Source organism: Cupressus sempervirens, chromosome 4 (genome assembly GCF_028749045.1).
Source record: "Cupressus sempervirens isolate cs-2001-9-10 chromosome 4, ASM2874904v1, whole genome shotgun sequence".
In the NCBI taxonomy this organism is placed as follows: Eukaryota; Viridiplantae; Streptophyta; class Pinopsida; order Cupressales; family Cupressaceae; genus Cupressus; species Cupressus sempervirens.
The window spans coordinates 61,607,567-61,620,691 of record NC_143121.1 but is presented as its reverse complement, the minus strand read 5'-3'; the positions used below and the strand labels follow the sequence as shown (position 1 = coordinate 61,620,691).

At 33.8% G+C, this 13,125-nt stretch overlaps 1 pseudogene across 1 annotated transcript in view; it reads left to right on the top strand.

Annotated features, from left to right (window-relative positions):
• The first annotated feature begins 7,765 nt into the window (after window positions 1-7,765).
• The window catches only part of LOC149559944 (protein LEAD-SENSITIVE 1 pseudogene), a 28,637-nt pseudogene continuing 23,277 nt past the window's right edge, over window positions 7,766-13,125 (top strand). The window contains exon 1 of the transcript XR_016364207.1: window positions 7,766-8,056. The product of XR_016364207.1 is annotated as a protein LEAD-SENSITIVE 1 pseudogene (transcript). The remainder of the gene's footprint in view (window positions 8,057-13,125) is intronic.

Below are 13,125 nucleotides of genomic sequence, written 5' to 3'. Positions count from 1 at the left end.
TTAAAAAATAATTTAAATTAATTATCATTTTTAAATTTTTACCATATGAATGTTTCTATCTATATATTGCCCATGTAATTAACAGATAACTTTAATGCATTGAGAATAATTTCATAAAAATAATAATGATATTAGTCTTTTTTACTACATTTATTATTAGTTCATCATATTATTGCAATCATTCAATCCAATTTTACAATTAAATTAACCAACCATATTAAAGAATTATGCAACTACTATAGTTTATAATTATTTTTCAATAATAATTTTACATGATTATATAAATCCTATTTTTCAATCATTATTTTACATGATTATATAAATCATACTGCTCAATCCTAATTTTGGTAAATTTGATTAATTATTATTATTTATTAAACTCGAGTGGATTCGAACCCAAGACCTCCCACATATGAGGCTTACAATTTACCATTGTGTTGTAGGCTATTGTCAATATTTGTATATTTATTTTTTGGTAGACAATATATAAGTATTTTAACAATTATGTTATTTATTCATGTAGTACATCGGCTAACACCATCAAACTTCATCAAATTCAAGCGATATCTTAAAAGTTTGGTTGATTCATTCATTCATTTATTTCATCTATCTCCTTAACAAGGAAGCATATCTTTCATACCGAGTTGGGGATAAAATAATGTAGCAATTCCATGACTTATCTTCCCCTCTGAGTGATCAAATGTGTAGTGCCCTTTCTCTTGTGTTAAACAAACATTTTGTATACACTTTACTTGCATATTATTTCATTTTCTTTTAAATTTTGCCTCTTCAACCAATATAAGCATTAGGGATGCACTTTGACACATTGTGTTGCTTGTTAATATTAAAACTATTAAACTAAGAATTCTGTAATTCATTAAAAAATATTTTATAAAGTCATACTCTATATCAATAAAAAAAAACTTCAAAATCATTTTCTGTTAAATATTGTTAGCATATAATATATTTAAAGTATTAATAAAGAATGTCATAAGATTAAAAACACAACATAGAAGTGTTAGGATAATTTGAATAATAATATATTAACTTTATAATTGTCTATAGGCTTTCACTTGGGCAAAAGCCCACCGACAATTTCTCACACACCTACTTGCATAGGGTTGCCAGAATTCCCTCACCTCCACTGCTGGCAAGGGCATGCCATGATCCTACTTTCTAATGACTGAGTAGCCTAAGTGGACAGTAAGCTAGGCAGGAGGCCACGATTCTATAACTGGGTAAACACTGGCTTACCAAAAATTACCCAGAGTCCACCACCTCTCCAACTACCACAAATCAAGTGCCAAAGTCTGCTATAAATTCAGCAACTGTGGGTTTCCTTCTTCTTTAATTGGCCCCAATTATTCTCCCACTTCTGCCATTTTTGTTCATAAAGGTGCCGCCACCAGAATCTCTTCTTTTTTTATTTGGATATGTTGATCTGTTATTTGGCCCTTGAGCACCAGTTTCTTTGAAAGGCGTTAGTAGGAGACTGAGTTTTGCTTCATTTTTTTAATAGGGAATTATTATTGTCGAGCACTTCTTTTGGATTTTAGTGCTAGATTGTTTGCGTGTTATCGATTATTGGACATTGTTGCTTTGTAATCTCTATTAAATGTTTGGAATAAAAATTCTTCTGACGAAAAAATGTCTTTGTTTTAATGGTTTTGGATGAAGAATACAGAGAAATATGTTCATAAGCAAGATAAAAAGCTCATCAAGGATTAGTATTATTTTTCAAATAGGAATTTGAACCTTTGTGACTTCGTTTGTTTTGTGAAAAGGTGGACAAGCATTGAATTCTGCCGGCCATTTTTATCGACATATCACTGGTTCTTTTAAATGTTTTAAATTATATATTGGTTGTGTTAAGTTGAATCTGGCCGACCATTTTTATTAGCATTTCCCTCGGTTTGTTACATATTAAATTCTGGATTATTGGAGTTAAATTTGTATTTAATTTAGATTGGGTACCTAATTACAAATACAAATGGGTGCCCAGATTTTATTGTGAGGAATTATCAAATTATGAAGCTTGACCATTTTGTCTACATCCATTTTTCACTTCCAAATTTTCTGTAGTCAAGGGAAGGTTCCTTGGTAGTAGGGAAGACAATTTTGCAAACAAGGCATGAAAGGAATTATTTTGGATCTGTCTTATTGGTTTGGGTACGTGTATTCTAGAGATTCCATACCCTCTTGCCTGATTTTCTCAAAGTTGGTCCAGAAAAGCAAATTACAGATATTACGTCTATTTTTGGGTATGATTCATACATGTATTCACATGTATACTTAATGTTTTGTGTGTTGCGTGAATCCTTGTGTATGCTTCATGACTTAGGTGAATTACAACTTAGTGTTTGATGAGTTTTTCAGAATGATTGAGTTTGGTGAATGCCTTTGGTGTAGGGAACCTCCCTAAATGTGAGTTTTTGGTGTGATTAGAGGTTAGTTAGGTGTGTGAGTGTGTTTAATAAGATCCAAGTGTCCTTGAAATGCAACTAATCCCATTGTAAGAGCCAAGATGCTCATTAGGTCTTAGTTGCTCAAAAGTTGCTCAATAGGTCAAATATGAGAAGGGATGAGTAATTGAGGTCTTTGACTATCTAAATAGGTCCTTGGTATTCTATCTAGGGTCCTAGAATGGTCCTAGGTGGACCCATTTGGCCAAAAAGCCTTATGAGTAAAAAGTTGCTCCAAAGTTGCAAAATTGCTCAAAAGTTGCTTGAGCAACTTTTGCAATTTTTGCAAGAAATTGCAAAATGGTAGTTGGGGAGGTTGCAACTACCCATCCTCGGGTATATGAGCATGAAAGATCATTTTTTGAAGGTTGGAATGTTTTCCATCAATTTTATGCATGTGTGGAGTTTCTATACGGATTGTTTGTAGGGTTTTCCATTGTTTTAAGGTGTTGTATGAATTCGTATGGATTGGTATAGGAGATCAATTTCATGTTTTTGTTAGATTAACTTTCCTTGGTTCTTTTCCATATTCAAGTTTGTGTTGAAGTTTTAAGGGTTCCAAGTTACGACATTTTCTTGTTGTCTGGCCTGAACTTTACCTTCACAGGGCTGATTGTGTAAAAATGGCTCTAACCTAATCTCCCATGGTGGAAAATGCACGAAACCAAGTGGGGAGATATGTTAGATAGTGTAAATAGCTTTTTTCTTTTGTTTTGCACTTTTGTGATGGATTTCCTCAAGCCAAAAAGTGATGCCCTAGGCTAATTGCTAGGAGTATGCGACCTTGGATAGTTTTACAAGAGATGTTGCAGAGCACACCCATGATCATGCTGGGTCGAATTAATGCAGTTCCTAGAAGCCCTAGGATCTCAATTTGAATGTGCAAGTGGAATGGAGGCTTGATATGAAGTTTGAAGAGCTTAGGAGATTTTTTATTGCTGACTGGATTAAAGGCCTAAAATAAAGGCTAGAAACTATGGCTTTGCACTAAATAGGGTTATGGTTGTCATAAAGCTCTGACAATCTGGATTCTTGGTGTGCTAGGAGATAACTACCAGATTCCTAAGTTTGTTTTAGGGGTTATTTGGAAGAATTTGGAGAATGAGAGAAAAACAAGGTTACTAGACCTAGTAGCCATTAGGCCTAATTAGCCTAAGTGAGGAGATTGAGTTTCCTTTGGGTTTTGTTATGACCAAAAGTGTTGAATGAGGTCAGGAAGGTCATGGAGGGTATCTACATTATCAATAGACTCCAAGGTAGTGGAAAAATAAGATCCTAAGTGAGGGCTAGGATTCTAGGGGAAAGAAGGACTAGTGTCTTAGAAGGGAGTTCAAGTCTACACTAGACCAACTACACTTAGGAGGCAAGTTGGAGCAGAATTTTAGGAGGCTTAGATTGGTGGAAAGACAAGAAACAAGAATCATTGGATGATTCAAGACTAAAACCTTAATTAGGAATGGTTAACATATAGAACCCTAGGCCCTTTGCATCAGCCTTCTTGAATTTATCCTACGTATCATTTCAAGCGGTCTCAAATGGACGAAAAACTAATTGTAGACTTGGGTTATCTCATATCCTAGAGTTATCCTATTCTATTTGAGTTACAAAATGGATTGACATTTCTTTTAGACCATACTAGCTTGCAATAAGGCACCGATCTACAATCCAACCATAATTAATTTGGGCGTTGATGCCCCTCATGTTTATTGCAAAGGTTGTGTGCTAAGTTTTAGTCTATATTTCGTTGAATTTGGGCATGTATCCTATTGCACAAACGACAATAATTACAAGGATCAATACATCTTTGGCATCTCTGTTTTTACAACACATTTGGCATCTCTATTTGTTGCACCTAATCAATATTTTTGTATCTTTGGGACATTTATGGATTTTTAAATTATTCTTATGACTAGAAAACAAGTTATGCATGTTTTATAATCGACGAGTTGGTTGTTGTTTTGTTCACTGTCCATGCAGTGGCCATCTTAAATCTACGGAGGACATGTAAATTAGTTGAACCTAATGTAATTCTCAACGTTAAGCAACACATAAATCTGAATATAACAAGGCTTTGTCCATTGAGAGTGTGTGACAAGAACCAAAAGCAAAACTCTGACAAAATTATGCACATTATTAAATTCATTTTCAAAGAACCTTGTTTTAGTCTAATGATTACTTTCTATGAGGCTAAAGTCAAGGCCCATTATTATATTAGACATTGTCACAGTTTGACTTCAGCCATTTTCTTTTGTTATATTGAACCAACAATTATAGTTTAGTTAGACTGTGGAAATGTCTGTATAGCACACCCTACCCACCAAGTGGAAGTGCTAGTTAATTCATTATGTGATAGGCTTTTATACATCGAGGCAACCTGCGACCATAAATGGCGGCAAATTGAAAGAATTCAAAAACACTTCATCACAACTAATCTGAAAATCAAATCAACAGTTTCTTACGAGATTATTTTGGTAGAGGTATGCATGTTCTTGTTGGAGGCCTGGGTAATTGTTAGATTGTTGAACTATCTAAAAAAAATGGGTAAAATGGATGCACATCACTAGCCTAGTAAGGTGATTGATGAAGAGCTTGCTCGGTGGAAGAGGACATGGAAAAAACAAAATGATAAGTGGTTCAACAAGTGGAACATTGACTACCAAGAGTGCCCAAAAAAACAATTCAAAAATTAAAAAATGGGTAGAAAAAAAAATCAGATTTGACATGTGGACAAATCAGCTAGGTAGGAATTTTTTTTATTATGTCAGAGAATTTAATCCCACATGTGAGCATGATGACAAAGAGTATCTAGGAGTTAAGATCAAAGGAAAGGCAAAAATCTTAATCGCCCAACTGAGATCTTGATCACCCCGTTTAAGATGTGAAACTAGGAGATGGAAAATCCCTAAGAAAGAGTGGGAGGAGAGAATTTGTAGATTTTGCACCAAAGGAGTGGTGGAAAAAGAGCAGCACTATGTGAAGGATATTCCGTATAAAAAGACGATCGCAACCAACACAAAGAAATTTTAAAAGTGAACAACATAAAAGAACTTTTCGAAAGACCAAGACTATTCAAGAGTGCCATCTTACTTGTGCAGATCTATAATAAAAAGGACACCCTAGAGACTTCACACCAAACTGATTAGGGAGTCTTTTGCTGGTCCCTTAGACTTGTGATCTCGTAGACCTCATTAAAAGTCTTTTACTTGGCAAAATCGACTATAAAATATATTCCGGCACCGTTACCGGTGAGATCAGAAAAAGTTTCGTGACTGGAGAAAAAGCTGCAAAAAGACGCCAGAAACATTTCATCCGTTGTTATTCGATTTGTCGTCATCTTCACTAACACAATCCACAATCGGATTTGCCTGCATATAAACTCTCTGCACTCTGAGTCACTCGTATCCTTGTATGCCTATGTTTTTAATCTACAATTTCCCCACAAGCTTTTATTTGCTCAGCCAGATCAATAAAGGAGAGTATCCGACAAGAATTCCTGCTAAATTTTAAGGAATGACAACAAAGTTTTATGAAAATCTGCAACGTGTATTTACGATTTTCGCTTGCAATTAGGAATCAACTTTAAATTTTAGAGTTTTGTTTCCCTTGGAAATCTGAAGTAGTTAATTGGGGCTTTCTATGCATTTGCAAATCTGAGTATTGTGTGGATTTGAGTGGGGGACGCAGATCACGCTAATGGTTGTCATGAAAGGTGTTGCTGAAAGTGCCACAAATAATCAAATTCAAGCCAGCTACAAGGAGCAAAAATTAACTAGACGTCATCAACATTTTTAAAGCTTCAAACTTATTAATTGCAATGGCTGCCTGTCTAGAATCCTCTGATGGAGCGGTTACAGTCTTGCATCGTTGATGAAATTCTCCGAGAAGATTTTATGAATACTCCTGGCTTCTTAATAAATCAAGCCACTGATACACTTGGTGCCTCATCTCCTGGGAAGATTCCAGATTGCAGACTTGGCGATGCCCTCGAGACATTTTGAGTTTAAAATCAATTTCTTTGAATTGGTCTCACGCTCCCACAGAATGGACTTTAGTGAAGAATTCTATACTGTATCTTAAAGCTACCCCATTGTCTTTTTTCGACCTACCCTGGCCGTCCGATCGATCCCATCCGGGGATATGTAAACTTGAATCCTCGTTGGATTTTGAAATATTACATTTGATTGGTTGTAGTACAACACTACGGATTAAACGGGTAGGCGTAACTTTTTCTTTGTTTATTTGTCCCACGTCGGGTTACATTTGATTTGAAATAAATATCACCTTCTGCGAGATTGTCTCTAATTGTCAGTCCTTCCCATAGTGTGTTTTCATCTCACTAACCTTTCTATTAATTTTGCTTTGAATAATGTGCCGAATGGGAAAAGAACCTCTTATCTAAAGTTTAAAGACATCTATTCCATAAAACCCAGCCTTACTATGTTGAACAATAAGATTCAAACTTTGCTTGTCATTGACATTTTTGGTTTCAAAAGAATACAATGTTCCATAATTAAAAAATAATTTGGTGGAATAGGCTACTTTCAAAGATGTTCTACAATTTTTGTTTACATAGATAAGTCTTTCTTCTCTCAAGTAATGTGTTCTAATAAGATGTAAACCGTGACTTATTAGAACACATCACTTTCAGATATGTTTGACCGTATGCAACTATCAAATATATCCTTACACCTATGTTCTTGGCACAAGCGCTAGTTAATAGTGCACACAAATAATTTAAATAATAATATGGTCTGTTTGGTTCATGGCCGATTTAGTTGAATCAAGGTTTTGCAAATCTTCATTCCTATTTTGAAATTTTACTTGAACTGTTTGTTTCACTTGGAAGACGAGTGGAAAGACACATTTTTATAAGTAAGCTTGAAGTTGGAGGTAGACTCCAAAAAATAGTCCAATCTATTTTCTTACACTCCTCAAAAAGTATAACTAGGTTCTAATTTTCAATTTCTAGTTGCTAGTAGGAAGTGTGAAAACCTAAAGTAGTCCAATCTATTGTTTTTAGACTCCTCAAAAAGCATAACTAAATTTTGATTTTCAATTCGTAGTGGCAGTAGGAAGTGTGAAACCTTGGTGTTGAAACAAAATTAGAAGTCTCGCATACTAATTCCATTTTACCAATTTTAAAACAAATGCGAAAAATTTCAAATCGAAATTATGCAAAAGCCAATTCCGGTCATCTTCCACTAACCAAACGGATTAGTACATAGTAATTAGGTATGATATGAAGAGGCTGGGGCATGGCAATAGACTAATAAAGCTAATGGGCATTCGCTTCTGGGCCCGAAAGCTATGCAGCAATAAACCGAGGAACCGACATGAAACTTGCTTAGTAAGCCGCTCAAGTCACCCAAACCGTACTTTGTCAATCGGCGAGCAATATTCCATATTTTGCGATAGACCATGTAACCAGATGAATTAGAATCCACTCCATTCATCGGCAACATATCAATCTCCATTGAAAATTAAGATTCATCAAAGTAAATCATGGGATTATTCTCAAACAAAATCAGCAGAGAAGATTTGAAGCCGGCAAATCATATCTATTCATGGCGGTGCGCTTATGTTTGCTCATCACGGTACCCACTCTTCTTTTAACTCCCGTTATTTTTGCATTCATCATTCTTTTCCTTTCAAGTAATTCTCTACTGTAGCCTTTGTTGCTTGAATGGTCTTCTTAATTCCAGATGGAATATAAGGCACGGAAAGCGATTTTCAAATTTTCAACCACTGTATATATATTTCTCATGTAAATGCTATATTAGAATATTTGTGTTCCCAACCCTTTCTTTCAGTGGGCTGCTCGGCAAGCTCCAATTCCATATTGAATAATTTTACATATATGTCAGGATGAAATACGCTATATATTTTTTAGGGCACGTTTACCCCCTATTTTTGTGGGAGTTTTGAAGTGTCTAGATGGTGGATTTATCAGCATGGATCTGTATACGTTGCTTGAATTTTTAGATGTCTGATGAGTCCAGTAGCATGTCTCGAAACGTCAGAGGAAACGAATTCATGCAGTATTTTCCAGAAATCTTTGCCTTAGCTTCATCAAAATGAAAGAAACCTTAAAACTCTAATTTAATGTGATGTTGTGATTGCACATCACTAAAACTTCGAACCTAATTCTATTTTATCCAGCTTTGAAACAGATGATTAAATATATCAGATATGTGATAGGATTGGTTCCTCAGATAATACCTAGAGAGTATAAATAAAGCATTTGCTATAATCGCCTGCGCCACCATACCATTTTCAGCTATTAGCAGGAATATGCCTTGGCAAATAGTCTATTACAAGCATTACTGAATGCTGATAAATAATGCTTCCTTTAACGCAAAATTTTATTAAGCATGTCCATGATTGAGATGGTTTGGCTTATGAAAAACATCAAATGCAAATAAGGCATTAGTATGTAATCTCCCCAACTTTTGAACAACCAAAATTTTCCCTTCATTGCAATTTTTTATTTAACACAGATAAGCTTTAAAGATTCCTTTTCGCTTTGATTGAGATCCTGCAAGCAAGTTAGAAATCATTTATAAACATTATTCACAATTAGATGTTTTTGAATTAGAAATAAACATATACTAGAAATGCAGATCAAATAAAATAGAAATAAAAATGCTTGAATCAGATTTGAGACGTTGAGACGTTGCAATCATATAGAACTAATAAAGTAGGATGACTTGATGAGGTGTCCTAATGACTCCCTACCCTAGGCCCTAGAGCATATATTATACCACATGGCCTTATTTGGCCTGTACCATCCATATGAGGTGGTGTATCTAGTGCAGTACACTATCACTGTTTCCCTCAGTCTTGTTACTCCTATCTTGCCTCCAATGATTGAGCATCTTCATGCATTTCTTTAGCATGATGGAGGTTGTGAGTAACATTCATGACGGGGTGTCCTTCCCTCCTTCCTAAGCCCAAAGGCAGTCTCTTTGTTCCCCTTTGGCCCCATAAGACTTCTTAGTAATATACCATGAGGTAGCATGCTTAGAAGGTGACCTTATCACCGTTTCCCCCAGTTTGTAATTCCTTCATTTTCCTTACAAAGGCTAATCATGGCAATCAAAAAGTACATATAGTATTTCATATAACAAATCTTATGATAAAATATTCTTGAATTGGTAATGTAATATATATAAACTAGCACTTGTACCAAAAGGAGGTGCAATAATTATACTGATAGCAACATATGTTGTATCATTTGAAAAAGAGTTTCCAACAACCTACATGTTATGTGGTATATTTGCACAACTTATATCATTTTAATTTCATAAATTTGCAATAGTTTTAAAAAAATGTTTTTTCAGCTTTACACTATCTATTATCTCTTAACTATTTGTGGTGACATTGTAGAATTCAACTATTCATACTAATTTTTCTTAATCATCTTTAGCTTCATCTTCTTTTTCTTCCTCCTCCTCTTCATCATCTTCATATTCTTCTTCTTCCTCCTCTTTTTGTTCTTGTTCTTCTTCCTCCTCCTACTCCTCCACCACCTCCTTCTCCTATGACTTTTTCTTGTTCTTACACTTTGTCTCAGCTTTCTCCTCCCTCTCGATCTTCTCCTTCTCCCATTTTGTTTCTTCTCCTTCTCCTTCTCATTCCCCTTCTCTTTCTTCTCTTCATCTTCTTCTTCATCCCTTCTTCATCCTCCTCTTCTTCTTCCTCTTTCACTTCTTTTTCTTATGCTCATCCTCCTCCGTCTCCTCCTCTTCCTTCTTATTCTTCTGCTTCTCCTCCTCCTCCTTTTTCTTCTTCTTCCACTTTGTCTTACCCTTCTCCTTGGTCTCATTCTTCTCCTCTTTGGTATTGAAGATGAATATTTATTGAGATTTTAGTTTTACAAAATATATTAGTTATTTTGATGGCAATATTTATATCTATAATTATATATGGATTCTATTAAAGCATAGGAAAAGAATATTATTATATTATATGAGTATGACATTTACTACTGGAAATAATATTTAAAAAGTATATAACAAAATTCAAATAAGTCATATTTAGAAGTTAAATATTATTTCTTAACATGTAAGAATAGGAAAAGAATTTTATTATATTATATGAGTATGACATTTTCTACTGGAAATAATATTTAAAAAGTGTGTAACAAAATTCAAATAAGTCATATTTAAAAGTTAAATATTATTTTTTAACATGTAATCAACAAAAAATTGAAAAGGGAAGGTTTACATTTTGTACTATTTTTACGGGAGATTAACATGTAGTTATTTTAGTTAGTAAAAAATTCAGCATTTACTATGTATCTAATTTATTTTAAGTTTTATAATTTTTAAATTACATATTAGAACATTGTACAACTTTTTTTGTAATCATAGTACATAATTATTTAGAATACACACCTCTTAATGACTAATATTAGATACATATACATAACATTATTATAATACCTAAAACTTCAATCTCCACATTCACATAATACAGAGTAAAAAACTAATTTGAAATATTTTTCAAACAAACATATTTATTTACAAAATATTTCATAATTCTATCAAAATAAATTGTACAATTTATTCTTTAAATGTATTGTTACAAGTAGCCCCTCTATTTATAAAAGCACCTTTCAAACATACATAGAATCCACCCAAAGTGAGCCACCAAAATTGTCATATAAGATTCATAAACTCATGTACCAACTAAAATGCCAAGCACAAAGACCTGATCCAAAGGTAATTAGATATATCCAAAGATGTCAAAATCCTGCAGTTTTATATTTGATTTGTCACTTAAATGCTGAAGGAGATTGGATTTTCATTGTTGGTTCAAATACATGGGAGATCTAATGAAAAACATGTAGGACACGAAACACTTTCACCAAGTTTTTTGGCCTAACTTCTTTCCATTCGCACAATAGAGGGTGGAGCACATTACACATTGGAATGCCCTTATTTTTCTGAATGCCTTGCATATTATCATATTTTATTTGCATTGTGTTGCCTGCATTAACACTGCTTTAAATGCAATCAGAGTGTGACTGTGTTAAAACCACTTTAAACGCAATCTGATGTGTTATAAATGTTGTTTGGCTTTTATCATTTATTTTCCCTTACATATATTTTTGGCATCAGATTTTCCTTTTCCCGGTCAGGTGTGTTTTTCGGTGTGGGACATGAGGAATCCGGTGGGAGGTCATTCCCACATAAAATAGCCTATCAGCTAATTAGAATTACATAGCTTACATGTCTTTCTACGCATCAGTATATGAACAACCACATGATATCATACTTCAGGACCGCATCTATATAATGCAATGAAAAAATATATTTTAGTGCTATACGTGCCACACAATATTCATACCCAGATTGCTGGTCTGAGTTTATAATCTCTTCTTCTCTTATTATGTCTTCTCCTTTTGATGATTGAACAAATGAATGTGGGTGGATAGGCTGCCAATAAATTATTGATGTTTTAATGATGAATTGATTGGTTTTTGATTCCAAGGTGTGAATTGATTGATGATAATTTGATTGTTTGTTATTTCACCTTGTTGAATTGATCTTTGCTAATTAATTGATTGTTTGATTCATAGATTGCTTGATTGTGTGATACATTAATGAGTGATGATGTATTGATGTTTGCTTGGAATGATCTCCTCTTTATACCTTACAAGGGAAAGGGTCACCACCTTTAATAAGATTTGTCACTACTTTTCAATGTTTCATCTTGGATATGTTTTATCTTAGTGTGATACTAAATCTGTTTAATAATTTTCTTAGGATAATAGGAATATCTAATTGTTCTCACTTAGGTAGCTGATAATGCTGTGTTCACCTTGACTTTAGGTTCGCAAATGTCACAACTACTTCATCAATTCTTGATTGTTTCTAGTTATGTGCCATCTCTATTTAGTTATACTGAGTTAACGCATTTTTTAACTATAACTACTCTCACACCTCTTGAACATGTCATCTCCTTGATTTATGTATCCAAGATGCCCAAATATTGTATGTTACTTTTTATAACTCATCTCTACAGTACTGAATGTAATTCTTTTTTATTCTTTTTGTTTGTTTGTTTTGTGATTAACTTCTGTTGTTCATACAAACTCTAATATGATATAAAAGCTATATGTCATAAATCTGATTCACTTTTAGGATTAGAGATCAACTCATTGAAAAAAGAATGTGAATAAGATCTTCTCTTCCATCAAATGATGCTTTTGAGAATTAACAAAATACCAAGTTTGGGTTTTTAACTTGTGGCTTTCTTTTACAGGTTTCTTTGAACATATTTTTGCGCAAATTTGAGCTCACAGTTGAGGTCATAGTGTTTTACAATGTCATTTTTTCTTTTTGACATGTTCATTTTGGACACTAGAGGCCAAATCTAAAATAGTTTGAGCTTGAGAGATGCATGCCAAATCTGGCAAGTACATAATCCTTTGGAGCATTTTAGGTTGAATCCAACTTTCTTTTATGCAAACAAAAGTCCCAGGAATTTATAGTTTGAGTATCAAATCATCAAAATCAGAGCATTATTCCTCGACTATAAGAAAATATTTTTCCCCTTATTCATGCAAATTGTATTGTTGAAGAAGTAATAAAAAAATCTTGTTGCATAGTATTGCATAGGCTTATGCTTGCATTGTAGCTACAAGGTAATGTAGTAC